Source organism: Phalacrocorax aristotelis, chromosome 5, assembly GCF_949628215.1.
Source record: "Phalacrocorax aristotelis chromosome 5, bGulAri2.1, whole genome shotgun sequence".
NCBI lineage: Eukaryota > Metazoa > Chordata > Aves > Suliformes > Phalacrocoracidae > Phalacrocorax > Phalacrocorax aristotelis.
The window spans coordinates 65,624,904-65,640,403 of record NC_134280.1 but is presented as its reverse complement, the minus strand read 5'-3'; the positions used below and the strand labels follow the sequence as shown (position 1 = coordinate 65,640,403).

Below are 15,500 nucleotides of genomic sequence, written 5' to 3'. Positions count from 1 at the left end.
ATTTTTCACTTTCATTGCCCTAATATCCTGAGAACATCTTAAATTATCAGATACACTAATATTGCTCCTTCACAGCTCTGTGCAGTGTCTTTACAAATAATACATCTCTGTGTATACAGAGATAGCTACAGTAACACACACACATGCACATGTTGGATAGACATTTCTTTTTTTGAGCAATAAGGCTTTTAAGTATCTGTTGTTTCCATTTTCATGTCTCCAAAGCTTTTATGTGAATTCTTCCAGCACATTTCTCATTATTCTCTCAACCTTTCCTCTGCTGGATGGCTGGGGTTTCCAGACGTATAACCTGAAATGTCCTGGGAGAATTTACATAAAAACAATAAAGCCAAGGAAATGGAAACCACAGAATATATACATAAATTTTTTTCAGTCTTTGCTAAGAAGCTCATTGGTTAATATTTACAAAGGAATTCAATTTTCCGTATTAACATCCTTTTTGCTGTGAAGCAAATGTGGGAGAGTGGGATGGTAAGAATCATTACTTAAGTGAATGGGGGGTTATATGTTAATCTCATTAATGATTAAAAGATTTTGCTGTTCTCCATCCTAGTGTATCAAGAAGAACGTCCCATGAAAAAAAATCATATCAATGGCTAAATCAAGCAAAAGTTAATGCAAAACTTTGAAGGGATTTTTCTTCCTATTTAAGAAAAGCTTAAGGGTTTTTTTGCTTATTTATCTGAACATGTATGAAGGTTTCTGTTATCTATACTTATGGCAGCCTCTGAAAGCAAATTGTTAATACTGATACAGCTGCTTATGGAATCAATAGTACAGTAAAACAATTTCAGTTTCTGTTGAGGGCTACTTGTTAATAATGAATTGTGTACTTGTCTCTGGGAAGTGCCTGTGGCAGGTTTTGACAGGACGTTTCTGATGACGAGCTCCTCATATCACAGAAACCACTACAATAACTGTCATATTGTCCTGATATTGATGTTTTCTGGCAGAAAGGACAGGCCAAATAAACACAGACTTAAACTTTTTTCTTAGTTCCAGGTATTCTAACTGAAAAGTGTTTTTTAAGAAGGTTTCCCATATTTTACAGAAATTACTGGTATTTAATTAGTAAAAATACCCAGAAACTAAAATATTTTGATCTGGTGTCACAGTTTTCCACAGCAGCTAGGATTTGTGTATTTCATATTAATTCCTTATTTTTGGTTCCTGGTCCGGTGCTGAGCCACGCTTAAGGATTCTGTATAATGGCGAAGGTTGGAGCCTTTATGTATATCCGAAGAGCAGCATAATACAGGTAATAAATGTCTTAGAATATGCTACTTTGTAGCTGAAGCTGAGACTTTGCCATTAGCTTTCTCAATGAGACAGGAAATTAGCAGTGCTAAAACAATGAATTGTACTCACAGAAAAGAATAACAATGAGCTTAAAAAAAATAAGGCAGAGATGAGATTGTAGCACACAGGATGCTTGCATAAACCTAAAAGCCAGCAGAAGAAAAACTGTGTAGTTCATACCTGTGGATGGGATAAAGGGGTTGGGTGAAGAATAATTCCTAGAATTAAGGAAAAGGTCTAAAAGAAAGGGCTGCTTTGCTAAAGGTCCCATTTATTTTAGTAAAGAAAAAGGTAACAATCACCCAGTATTAAACCTGGAAATAATCAAATTTGTATTAATTCAATTTGTTCTAATGAAAACAGTGAAAACACTATTCTTAGTTGAAACCACTGCTGCAAGCATCCTCATATGCCTTGATATTACAGTAGCTTCCCTTCGTTTGACAGAAATACTTTGTAACTACTCGAAGGAATTGCTACTCTCTAACAAATGACTGGAGTTCTATACTCTGCATGGAGACAATAATACTCACGAAACAATGAAAAAGTTTGTTTATATTTTTCTTTCTATGAAATGCTGGTGCTCATCAAATGCTTAGGAAGAGTGTGAAGTTCTGTTAATTGATTACTTATGGCCCTTGAGAGCTGGAATTGGTTCCCTTGCTTTTCATAGGAAGATTTGGATCTAATAGTTCTTAGAAAAGGGACAACATGGATCAAGTCTTCCAGACAAAACTTGCCTATGATTGACTGTTCAAAAACGCCTAAGGGAGTTAGGCGCCTCGCCACAAGAGCAAGTCAATGGGAACCAGATGCCTAAGGGTCTTAAGAGCTCTTGAAAATTTGTGTATTAACAGAGATGCCTGTGTCCCAGTTCAGGGTGCTCATTCATCTAGTGCAAGCGTCTTGTGCAGCTGGCAATAGTTGTGATTGAAGGTTTACACGGGAAATTTAACAGTTTATAATCTGGGTGTAACTTGCCTAAATACCGCAGTCCTAGTGAGTATGTGCTATGAACTACAGTACAGAAATGGTTTATCTAAGAGAATAGTCCAGAGCATTTCCATGGGAGTGATCTGAGTAGCTTTTTAATCTCAAAATTAAATTTGCTTCTGTTTGCTTGTGTAGTCTTTGTAATCAAACTGTGATTTCACTATGAATGAGGGGTTAGAATTTTCTGCTGAATTACGTTATCAAATGAAGTTACTTGGGATAAATGAGGATGTTAATTTTTATAAAATTAATATGTTTTGTTTAATATTTTTGACTTAACTTTTAAATGAACACTTTTAAATGAAATTATTTGAAGATTTAAAAAACGAAGCAGTAGTTACGATTTTTTTTCAAAAAGCTTTCTAATACTATTGTACCATTGAGGAATGAGGGTTACTTTTACCTCAACAAATTTTTTTGCTAAGCAGAGAATTTGTTTGGGTGGTTTGTCCTCGAGTAAGGCACTTTCCAGCCTTCCACTGAAATATTTTTAATGTTCTCTTATTAGTCTGAATGGATGTTCACCAGTCTGAACTGCTCTTCCTTGACTTGATCTATTCAAAGGACTTGGAAGACAAGAAGGGGTCTTGTCAGTCCTTGTCCTGGTGACAGGATTGAGATACATGGCCTGGTTCAAAATGACCCTTTCTCTGGCTGGCGTGGGGAGAACTGCAGCAGAGGAAGGATTGGAAATGTAGGGACTGCCTGGTCAGATGCAGCGGTTCCTTGGTCGGTAGGCTTAGCATGGGTCAATATCCAAATGGAGTGTGTTTGTTTCTCCTTTTGTTTACATTATATTGTTTTGCTGTTTGTTTCCCTGTATACATAACTGTTTCTAATGGCATTTTGTTCTTCCTGGTTTCCAAGTCCTTACCTTTGCAAAAGCTGCAAAAGAATTCACATAGGAATAATTTCAACATGTATATTTAGGCTTCACACTAAACATGTAAGGCTCAGGTTATACACAGCACATTAGTTCTAGGTAATCTGTCCTGCAAACAGATGCCTTCTGCTGAACTTGCTACTGTGACTAATGCATTACTATCTCGGGTAATTTGTGTTAACTAGTTTGGTGGGAAGTACTGGCAAAGATGTTGGTCAAAAATAACAATATGGATGTTATTTCAATTGTTTTTTTTACATGTTGTTTTAATTTGTAAGTAGCAAACAGTGACTTCAGTCCAGTTCCAAGTTTTCTTCCAGTTATAATATTAATGGACATAAAGAGAAGTTTAATCCATCATATTTGGTCATGGTTTTCCCAATAAATTTGTCCCCAAAGTGATTCAGCATCCCGGTTCTTAACAGCTCACTGAGCACACCCAGTCAGTTGTAACTGGTCTGTGTAAAATTACTGCCATGTTCAGCAAAATCCATGGAATTGTTCCAAATCCCTGGGGAAAGTTTTCTTGAACCTTGCAAAACTGGGAGTCTTTGTTAGATTTTTATTTTATTTTTCAGTGTCTTTTCAAGAAGAGACATTCCAGACTTTCTAAAATCTACACGTTGTGGGCCTGGCAGTCTTTGTACTTGCTCCATTTTCAGAGTAGTTTAAATCTCTTGGCTTCGTTAGCATTTCTTCCGATTTCTGTCTTTTATAGCATTTTGTGAAGAAGCAGCTGGTGAACTCAGTTTATTTGCAGGATATGAAATATGATTATCTGTTCTACTTAGGCTACCATATTTACTATTAGGTTCATAATCTAGTTTTTATTATTACAGTAATAAAAAATTAATTTAACCTAAGAAAGTAATTATTTTTACCTATTCCCAGTAAGACTTAGTGTATGTTACAGCAGAAGATGTGGATCACCAGTTACCCCTTGGTAGATCACTGCGTATTTTTGCTTACCTTGTTTTTTGTTACAGATCAAAAAATTTCACGTGCATAACTACTGGGATGGAAATAATGAGGTCCTTACGATGGACTCGCACGTACTAAGACTGGAGTATGCCAAATGACTGACTGTCCCATCTTGTTTTCTGTTGAATGAAGCCTGGGGGCCACAGATACACAGCACAGTGTTTGGTAGAGAATTCCATATGGAATTACTAGCATCCAAGTATCTCATGCTATCGTATCATCCAGATAACTGATCTGAATATTCAGTCTTAGTTGTTTGGTCTACTTTGTATCTAATTCTTCTCACCTACCAGGACTACAATATTTTGCACAAGTGTCTCTCACATTTGTTGAATTATTTCTTGATTTAATTATTTTGTGGGCTCTTTGCCTGGACTTGCGAAAGATGAAGAAAAAGCAATGTACTAAATTAAAAGATCACACAGAGTGATTGTTAATACTAGAATTCTGACCCTGGTCTTATTTGCAAGCATGGTTATAATGTTCACAAGGTAAAAGAAAGAAGTTCTCTGTCTATAGCTTTCTTTCCTCATTATTGTTTTTGGGCATCTGGTTTCAAGGTTGGTCTGAAATTTGATCTTAGTTAAACTCTCTCAATGCGTTTCAGCAACATATGTCATTAATGAAGGAAGCTGGGTAACCAGTCTCACCATTGTTAGTAATTCAGCCTATGACAGGCAGCAGGAAAGCAGAACAGTTTCAGCCAGCCCCAATTAGGAAAACATGCCCAAGGCATAGGCTATAGCATAAACAGAGATATGTCAGGCTCCTCCCTAGAAGAAAACCAAAAGCGTACACTTGGCAATAATGCTTTGCTTTTATTCGGAACAAGAAACCTGTTGAACAAAACCAACCCCTTATTTTGACATTGACCTTGCTGTTAACCATACCAAAGAATCCTTCTCAATGAAGAGAAAGGTAAACTGGAAAAGGATGATCTGTAGACTGGAGGTGCTGAAGTAACATTTATGCAAAATAATAACCTCCTAACTTAAACATAGACAGAACTACAAAAGCATATTTTTTTACCTGAAAAACATACTGAAAATATAAACACTAGTCTTCTGTCAGCAATTAGATATTCCCTTATCACCTTTCAGATTGTAATGCTGTGATCTGGGAAGATTCTTCTGAAGGAAACTGCCATTCCACAACATGCCCTTACATGAAAAATAATGTCACAGAGACGATCTTGGAATTGAGCAACTTCTTCACAGCAAGAATGCTTGCAAAAGAGGTAATACATTACAAAATTAATATTTATCATTTCTGTTGAATCCTCAGTCTGTGACATAAAAATGTTTAATAGGTGTCTCTTACCTCACAATCCTCATGAGATATACTTAATAATCATCTTCTAGATTGGAAGCCTGAAGCATCTGGAAGATTAAGTAACTTTCCCAAGATCACACACAGATTTCTTGTTTTGTTATGACAGCAAGTGATTACCAGAGCCAAGGTTATTCCCAAACCACCTTATTTCCCTTCTCTAACAGCATATTACCAGATACGTGGTTTTTGGGATAAGGAAGAAGGAAAGAGAGAGAAGGGAAATATGTGCAGGACTCTTCTATAAATTGGATCAATAAATCGAGCCCATCTCGCTGTCCACTAACGTCAGACTGCTTTACAAGAGGAAGTTCTTACGAACATGCCTATTTTACAGATGGGACAACTGAAATAAAAAATGATTTGATGAAACTCATACAACAGATAAATTTGTGGGGCTGGGAAAAAGGAACCGAGACTCCAAACCCCCATGAGGCAGGAATAACTTCTACTTATTAAACGAGCTGGCAATCACCTGGTTTCACTTGGCAGTGCAATACAGTGCAGAGGGAATGATGTTCTTTCCATTAGGAATGCTCCAATGATGCCACTTTAATAGAAGAATGACAAGGAATGCTGGACTCGAAGCATTCCCTACGGTGTAAGATTGGCTGTTTGAACAGAGCAGTTGGAGAAAAAAACCTGGAACAGAATAGTGATAGAAGTAGTATCTCAACAATAGCTTCTGAGGAAAATTAATTTGAAATGTTGATGGAGAAAGCGTAGGGTTGAGGAATAAATGCTGAAAAGCAGTGTCAGAAACACCAGGACAAAGGCTGGGAGAATGATGAAGGTAGTGAGGAAAGAAAGTCGAACTCAGAAAATTAAGCGAGCACCTATTTTTTGCCTCTAAGGACCAGCCTGTGTCTCTTCCTTTACATTACCAGGCAATGAAGCTTTTGCGTTTTGTTGTAACAAAGGCAGGTTTATTACAAATTATATGTTTTGTGAGTATGCATCGCTTCAAATGGGGTAAAATTAATTATCCGCCATTTTTCACTTCATGGATAGAGCAATGTGAGGAAAGTAGAACTGAACTTGTGAGATAGCCAAAGAATGTTCTGCTTTATGGGGTTTTCATATGGAAACTGGGTCCTAAATTGGATTGCAGAAGTTGTTCCAGTGACTAGGCTAGAGTAGCTCTGTGAAATTGCTGTGTTTTCACTAGGTAACCAGTAGGGAAGGAAGATGTATTTGTCTCTCATAGACCTGTACAAAGATATGTCTTTATGCCACATATTTGATTCTGGGTTGAGCTTAGCATTTTCATTTAGAGGTATTGTATCACTGTCTAGCCCATTGAAATACATTTTTTTTCCCCCCCCATTCAGTAAAATAAAGCTGCCTGGCCGAGAAGGCCCTGGGGGTGCTGGTCGACAGCTGGCTGAATATGAGCCAGCATGTGCTCAGGTGGCCAACAGCACCTGGGCTTGTACCAGCAATAGTGTGGCCAGCAGGAGCAGGGCAGGGACGGGGCCCCTGTGCTTGGCACTGGTGAGGCCCCACCTCAAATCCTGTGTTCAGTTTTGGGCCCCTCAGTATTAGAAGGACACTGAGGTGCTGGAGCGTGTCCAGAGAAGGGCAATGGAGCTGGGGAAGGGTCTGGAGAGCAGGTCTGATGAGGAGCAGCTGAGGGAGCTGGGGGTGTTCAGGCTGGAGGAGAGGAGGCTGAGGGGAGACCTTATTGCTCTCGACAACTACCTGAGAGGAGGCTGTAGTGAGGTGGGTGTTGGTCTCTTCTCCCAGGTCACTGGTTATAGAACAAGAGGAAACAGCTTCAAGCTGCATTAGGGGAGGTGTAGATTGGGTATTAGGAAAAATGTCTTTACTGAAAGCGTGGTGAGGCATTGGAACAGGCTGCCCAGAGAGGTGGGGGAGTCACCATCCCTGGAGGTATTTAAAAGATGTGTAGATGTGGCACTTGAGGGCCTGGTTTAGGAGACATGGTAATTTTGGGTTGATGGTTGGACTTGGTGATCCTAGAGGTCTTTTCCAACCTTAATGATTCTACGATTCTATAATATTTCTGAGAAGTATGAGCTGGAGTTGTGTGGGAAAGCATCAATGGGGATATGATGAAGTTAAGAAGACTTTGGGATGAGTCCATAGGACTGTAAGAAGAGATTTAAAACTATATCTGTAGTTATCTACAGTTCTCTCAGATTTGGAGTAACTGCTGGTAATTTAGTTCTTATGAACGAGGTACAAAAAACGCCTCATCTGATTTAATTAATGTTAAAAGCAGTTTCACTGTGGGTGACATCAGGGACAGAATTGGGCCCTGGTTTACTATAAACAGAAACTCAATATTTTCATACAAAGTCCAATAACAAAGAGAATAAGTTAATGGGAAGGAGAATTGAAGCAAAGACTATTATTGACTCTAAGGGAAACCTAGGAATGTGTCAGGAGAAGGAAGATGTCGAAAGGCAACAAGAAAAAGAGGGAAGGCAGGATTTTGACCAGCCAAGGAGGGAGCAGGTGGTTAGATGTTAGTAGTCTGTTAGGGCATTTTCTCTTTAAGAGAATTTTTGAGTTCTTGAATAACGAATTGGTCTTCTGGTATCGTTGGTCTGGAAAATATCTTACTTTCAGGAAACTGCAATGTGTGCATCTGACTGTTTGTAAATTGCCTCCCAAAGCACAGCGTTTACCTGTGAGTCCCTATGAACATTAGTTTGTGTATTTTGAGTCGGTTACTATACAAGAGGCCAGTAAAATGATTCCAGAACACTTCTGATATGGGAAGATGATGTTGCTGTGGTAGCTGCTGGCATCCTTAGATCCTGTTTTCCTCATTGCTTTTCTTGTGCTGTTGGTAGTTAAAATCAGATGCTTCTGTATGACCATAGCTAGCACCTTACTGTAATGAATTGTCCATCCCAGGGAGAAACCAACCACAAAATATCAGGCTCCTGTTGTAAAAGACAAGGAACAGAGATTGAATATGCATTTTTCCCATCACTTAATTTACATTTGGGCTAGTTCTGACAGGTATTTGAGTTAGTTTCAGTTGCGATGTTGTCGTCTTAGATGCTTTCAGTTGCCACACTGTCTCATAGAGAAGGCAGTGCAGTATGAGCTATAGACAGCAAAGTTAGACAACTTTGAGTTCTGTATGTGAGTATCATTGAATTCACTTCAAGAAGGCAGGAGGGTGTTATGAGGCCTATCTAATCTATCTATCAATGTAGCATCCAAGATCCTCATATTTAAGAAAAATTAATCTGCACTGTTAATGTTTAAGGCACTGGTTTGTTTAGAGGCAGGTCATTACACTTCTGTTGTCAAACAGAACACAGACTTTGGCCTGCTAATCATTGTGTCAACCCCAGTATTTTTCTTGGCATGTCAACAGCACGCTCTGTATCCATGAATAAACTATTATAACACTCAGCGGAAAAAATAGCTTTCTGTATATATCAGAATTGTGAGTGCTTCGTGCCAGTGATGCATGTTGCATAATGTACGTCCCAGGGATCCACGTACTATACACCTGTAGCTTTGGAGCAGTCTGTATATGCTGGTGCAATATGTTAAATCAAGTATGTGTACTCCATGATGACAAAAAACTCCCTGTTATTGCGTCAAATTTCATCCAGGTGTTTTCCCTGATGAAGATTACTCCAAAAGATTAGAGGTTGGTATGTTTTAGTACATATAATGCAGAGGAAACAGTTAACTTCTGTTTAGGGTTATAATGATGAAAACTTGTTTTTCCTTAGATAACAGCATATAGTTTCACATTTAAGATAAAATCAAAAGTTTCATGAAAACTGTCATTATTTTAAGCCATGTATAATTATATGAATAGAAAGTAAATTTCTTGCTTAGTAAGTTTACGAGATGGAAGGAAAAAACATAGGACTTCTATGGTGAAGGAGTTGTTTGCAGTTTAATAGTAGAGCTTTAAAATGGGTATTCCACTGCAGATTTGATAGAAGTTCAGTTGACTGCAGAATCATTGTGTGCATTGAACTGAATTACCAGAGGATGAAATGAATTCAAGTAAAACTTTAAGTTTTACCCCTTCGTGGTTTTGCATGTATTCTTCAAATTGCCAGAGGACACATTTTAACTAGGATTTATATGTTATATTCCACCTGTTTTAGCAAAAATGTAAAACTAGGAGGTGGCTGCCACCAGTGAGTGCAATATATCCACAAGGATGTACTTATGGATCATGGGACGGCAGGGCTGCTCACTGCTCTGCCTTTTATAAAAGTCAAGGAAGACATAGTAATTTTTTTGCTAAGTACTGTAATATTGGGACAATGCTAGGTCATTTGTGAAACAAGTTCTGCACTCACTGTGGCTGCTCCATAGCATTCTCCTGTTCTAGCAAGCTGACCTGGGTCAAGTGCCAGCAGTTTTACTGACCTCTAACTCTGCATCTTTTCAGTTTGAACTTCTGTGGCATATACTGAAAGAACGAACAGAGTAAATGTATTTCTGCATTCCAAACTTGCTTAATTTTCAGTTAAATACTTTAATTGTATAGTCCCTTAAGTGGCAAAAAGCAAGAAAATCAACAGGTATGATGTTCTCTACTCAATATACACTGTATTCATAATTTCTGCTACTCATCTCGGTTGCTCTCTCCCACCTCTGGTCTCGGACCTAACCAAGGTATCTCCTGCTTAACGGCTGTATGTGCTTTAACAGTTGCTATAGAATTGGGATGCCAGTTGTAAATTACATTATATCCATTGTATTTACCTCCTGTTACACTGGTCAGTTGTGACAGTAATTACATACTGAAGAAGGGGTATTTAGGAAATTTAGAAAATCCCCAAGAAAGTGTGATCTAGAGATAAGCCAGACCAGAGGCTTGTGCCTGCCCACTGAGAACTTCAACCTTCTCTCTACATTCTCCCTCTAGTGCTCCCTTTTCTTCATCCCCTTTAGTGCCTGCTGTCTCAGCTCTCTGGGCATTGATAACCCATTGATCTAGGTAATTTTCTCTCCCCATTTGTACGTGACCTGCAAGGTACCTTCTTAAGAAAATCCTGATAATGCCACAGAATGATGCAGCATCTGCAGATCACCAGAGATGGTGATCATAAGACAATTTTAGAGAAGTGCTGAAGAATTTAATGGATTAAAATGGGTCGTGAGCGTCCTTGCTGATGCCATGCTCCAGAATTTCATCTCAAATTATCTATGCGTCAAGATTTATCATGTGCAACCAGCTTAGAGTAAATCTTTAAGAATCTTTAAGCCTGAAATGTTGTCCCATATCATAAAAGTTTATGACGTCTTTAGATAGGATTTGCTGCATCTCAGCTAACTACACACATTTATTTCTTCTGAGAGTTAACATTCCCTTCCTATTGTTAATATTACCCGTTTTGTCCTAGTCAGGGTAATAATTTTGCTCAGGCTTCCTGCATGCCCATATGACTTCCAAGCAAGCTTTACCTTCCTTGCTGTGACTCTTCCCTCCCTTCTCTCTTCCGTCTTCAAATCATCATTTATTCTTATGCCCACTCATCCTCTTATCCTGTTGAAAGTAGGCTGTCTCAGAAATATTTTCAGGACATGTGGACACTGGAAGTTGAAAGTCTGGGGTGCTAAGATCGTTTATGTAGAGGAGTAGTGAAGAAAACAACAGCATTTCACAAGGACACTTTTGTGTATTTTCTCTACAAAGGTTAGCAAGGATGGTGTTGAAATAACCTTACATATGAAATTTATTTGTGCTGCGGCTCCAAAGTTAGTGTCAAATCTGAAAGCCAAATGCTAAAATTTGAGTGTGAAAGAAAAGCAGTCCTGCTCGAAGTGTGAATCGCAGTGCATTCGTAACTGTGGTGTCACTACTGAAGCTTCTATAGCATTTTGGTAATGTACATTTCAGACGCACACTTGGCACTGTGTTCTGCTCAGTCTTGCTTGTATAAGATTGGATCTAACCTTCAGTTTTTTGGTTTTTTTTAACCGCTGTACTGGGCGTTGCATATTGCTAGTCTACTGCCAATTCTTTATGAAGTGACGGTAAGAAACTAAGGACTGAAATAATAAAAGGTAGGACTTGTTGCATACAGATAATAAATCTTCTCCTATCAGCTGATGTTAGGTGATTCTTTGGTACAAACTGGCCATATCAAGCAGTGCACACCCAACTTTGGCTTAAAAATCTTATGGCTGCCTTTTCAGCCCTTCCCACTGGTACCTATGCAAATGCACAAATAAGATTTATGGCATGACACCTGGAAAAGCCTCGGCTTAACTCCCTATGTGGAATTGCTCCTAAACTTAGTAGGAATCTTGTAATTTCAAGAGTACACGTGAACCTTGAAGCCTTTACTGGAGACGTAACTGCTGCTTAGGGGAATGTTTTTCAACTTCTCTATAAAGTGGCAGGACTTCTAAGGACAGAGGACACCTTAGCTGAATTGGTCTCACCTCAAGCTTGTTTTTATATTGAAGTGACACATAAAATGGATTTAAATTGCTGCTCGTTATTTTGAAAAGAATCTTTCTCAAGGTCAGATAAAACCTCTGTAAGGTAGTTAAGTGCATACAGGAATCTGCTCATCAGCTCACCACCTGCTCCACCCCAGTGTGGAATTTGAGGGCTTTTTTTCATATATATTTTTTTATTCCCCTGATCGAGATTTTGAATGAGCCAAAGAACACCATCCTTCTCAGGCGCATCCAGATTTTGCTAACCAGAATAAAACTAGGAGTTCACTTACATCTGTGCTGTTACTCACATAGTACATGGCTAGAGCTCATCATACTTACATACTTCAGCACGCTGATGTAATGCTCTCATTTGCATAGCACTCATCACAGCAGTTAATAGTCCATCAGAATGGCATAATATGAGTATAGGAATACAATAAATAGCAAAATACGTGTCTATTCTGATTGGCTAGAAGTGAACGTCTGTTCCTCGGAGAACAGGAAATTTGCTTACAGTGCAATTATTCCGAAATAGCCCGGCATTAATTGTGCAAATCGAGTTTTCCCAGCAGATCAGAGTACAAAGAAGTGAACTCAAATAAAAAATCCAGGTCAGCTTGATGCGCTTTTCAGCAATCAGGTTAAAACAGTCCTTTCGGTATAATTCTACATAATGTGCTTTGGCTAGAGCAATTTAATTATGAGATATACATTGTGAAAGGGAAAAAAAAATGTATGCTGTCTGACTGGAGCGCTCTTATGGAAAGTGATAACATGATATGATTAGGAAACTCAACAAGACAATCTACATCCATGCATTAAGAGCAGCAGAAGTCTGAACATCTGTTTCCCGCTATTGAATTCACTAAAGGGGCTTCTCGGTGCAGGGAATAAGTGAATAAACAACAGTTGGAGAAGGTTGTCCCTGGCTTGGAACAAAATAGCAAAATGGCACAAAAATGAAAGAAGGTGAGAATGAAACGGCTGCAATAAAGGTGTGCCAGGAGGTAGATTGGCGAGCGGAGCACCGGCGTACGAGGACAAGCAAAGCCTCTACCTGCTGCTCTTCTGAACGTGTAGTATAAGAATGGTTAATTTCTGAACAGCAGAAACAGCATGAAATGGTGTTTTTGTTCAAAATAGACTCCAGGGTGGCATGAAATTGTTTTGGAGAAATATGTGATAAAGCTGAGTCCCCCAAGACGTTCCTTTAGCTAGGAGAAAAAGAAAATGACCATTAAAAGGGGTGCTGTTAAGTGTTAAAAAAATCCAGAGACAACTAGTCAAAGAAAAAGAGAGTTTTCTCTTGGATGTGAAATTTTCCTTTCTCTTTTTTTTCCTTCCCGTCCACAACCAAGAGTCTTGGAAAGGGAGTAACAATAATAAAAGAGCAGCGGACCCAAGCACCAGCTTGCTGCCAAAGGCTGTAATACAATATCTCAGCATTTCAAGGGTAAATCAGTGTGAACTGCATTTGCCGTCCCTCTGAAAAAAAGTAAGTATTAAACTTCCGTTCAGCCTGTGCGGACTGCGGCGATATCGGAAATCGGTGTCGGGGGAGGGGGCGGGGGGGGGGGGGGGAGAAGGAGGAGGGGGGGAGAAAAAGAAGGTTTAAAAAAAAAAAAAAAAAGGCAGGCTTTCCCAACGAGAGCACCGAGCCGAGCGGACAGAAGTATGAAGAGCGGCAGCGCGGCTGCTGCCGGTCTGCTCAGCTCAGCGCGGGGGGACGCGGCGGCCGGAGGCGGGAGGCTCAGCGGGCCGGCGGGCGGCCGGTGAGTGCGGGAGCGCTCCCCCCCTGCCCTGCTCGTCCGCCCCGGCGGGGTCCCTGCCCGCCCCGGCGGCGGGGCTCACTGCCGGCCCCACGGCGGAGCCCCCCAACCCGGGCTCCTTTAAATTGAGGGCGTTTCGCGTGTCTCGCCGGCTGCCTTCGAATTTAAAGAGAAAGGGGCCGGGGAGCGAAGCGGGAAGGTGAGCTTCGCCCGGCGGCCGGTCGCTGCGGAGTAGGTGCTTTTGTTTCCTTCCCCGCGTGGCGTGGCGGGGGTCCCGCGGGGGCTGCGTTCTGCTTGCGGGGGTTTGTGGTTCTTTTTTTGCTTTCTCCCGCTCTCTGGCTGTGCGGAGTTGGAAAGCATCACAGAGGCGGAACGAGAGCGTTGCGTGGGTGTGCGGGGGAGACCCACGAGCGGTGCGGGTCACCCGGGGCCAGCCCGGGGGTCACTGGCGGGTTTGCTTGGTCCTGCCCCCGAGGGGCAGAGCTGGGAGCAGCGCTTCCAGCGCTCATGGCAGAGCCGTTAGCTCAGCCTTCCCGCGGAGGGGCCCCGAGGAGCACAGACGCATCCCGGCGCGGCGCAGAGCCGGGCTCGGCGGCGGTGAGAGCGGGGGGGGGGTGGGGTGGAGTGGGGAGGCTGCCGGGCCCCGCAGCGCTGCGGGAAGGACGAGCGGGTGGGGGGGTATCTCTTTGCGGGGCGGCGTGCGCGTTTCCAGCCTATCTTTCGGGTAGCTCCTACTGGCTGTGCGCCCTCTGCCCAAACCCCTGAGCCTTGGGCTGCCCGGGGGTGCGAGAGGAGGGAGAGGAGGACGGGGTCTGGGCGTTTGCGTGGTGGGAAATGCGAGCGGCGGGGTGGGAGGGGGCCGAGCCCCGCCGCCGTGCGGGGGCTGCTCCGCGGAGCTCCCGCCTGCCCCCTCCGCTGCCCCGAGGGCAAGGGGGTTGAGAGTCCTCTCCTGCCAAAAGCCTGCCGTCCCCGTTCTTGCTTTCCTCTTCAGGCTCTGGATGTAGGTCTCAGGAGGGCAGAGTGTGACTTCAAGAGGGCTCCGTTCCCTCACCAGTGCTTTACTAGTAAGAAGTGCGGGTGCCAGAGCAGTGGCGCAGGCTGCCCAGGGAGGCTGTGGAGTCCCTTCCCTGGAGACATTCACACCCCGCCTAGACGCGGTTCTGTGCCCCTGCTCTGGCTGTGCCTGCTCAAGCATAGGGGTTGGTCGGGATGATCTCCAGAGGTGCCTTCCAACCCCCACCAGTCTGGGATTCTGTGAAGTGAAGACTGCTGCCTTCCTTCCCTGGGACTGCAGGCAGCACCCCGCTGCAGTGCTGTGTGCCTGCTGAGCCCACGGGCCGCGCTGCCTTTGGGTGCTCTCAGGGGAGATGGGCTCTCGGGGCACCAGGAAGGATGCCTTGCCCCCCAGAGCACTTCCAGCACACTTCTGAAGTTACTTTGAAATTAAAAATGAGCAAAAACCTGCCCTATTCTTCAGTTTCCATGTACATTAGATTATAAATGGTTTCTTCACTGTGGAGTAGATGTTGTGCCAAGTGTAATGGTTTTATGATGGTTTTGTGGTGTTGATTATGATTTAATAGGAAATTAGCTGACATTCCTAAATTTATATCACATGGTACCATAAGCCATCTGATCAGCATTATACTGGGGTACCCTGGTTGGAACCCCAACCAAACCTAGCTGGAGGTGTGAGGTGAGGAAGGTCAGTACTACCCTTAAGTTTCTAGCTCCTCCTGACTGTAGGCTACAACCTCATTTGGTCACTTTATGTATTTTACCCACACTTTTATTTAAACTGGCACACTTGCTACCCA

The 15,500-nt window shown here is 41.9% G+C and overlaps 1 protein-coding gene across 5 annotated transcripts in view; it reads left to right on the top strand.

Annotated features, from left to right (window-relative positions):
• Window positions 1-13,521: 13,521 nt before the first annotated feature.
• GAS2 (growth arrest specific 2) overlaps window positions 13,522-15,500 on the top strand; it is a 99,111-nt gene continuing 97,132 nt past the window's right edge. For 2 of the 5 annotated variants that reach the window (XM_075094956.1, XM_075094957.1), the window contains exon 1: window positions 13,522-13,686. The gene's annotated coding sequence lies outside the window, so the exon portion shown is untranslated. Of the gene's footprint in view, window positions 13,687-13,716; window positions 13,883-14,170; window positions 14,281-15,500 lie in introns of those variants that run through there. The other 3 variants (XM_075094960.1, XM_075094959.1, XM_075094958.1) reach the window with 2 other exon arrangements.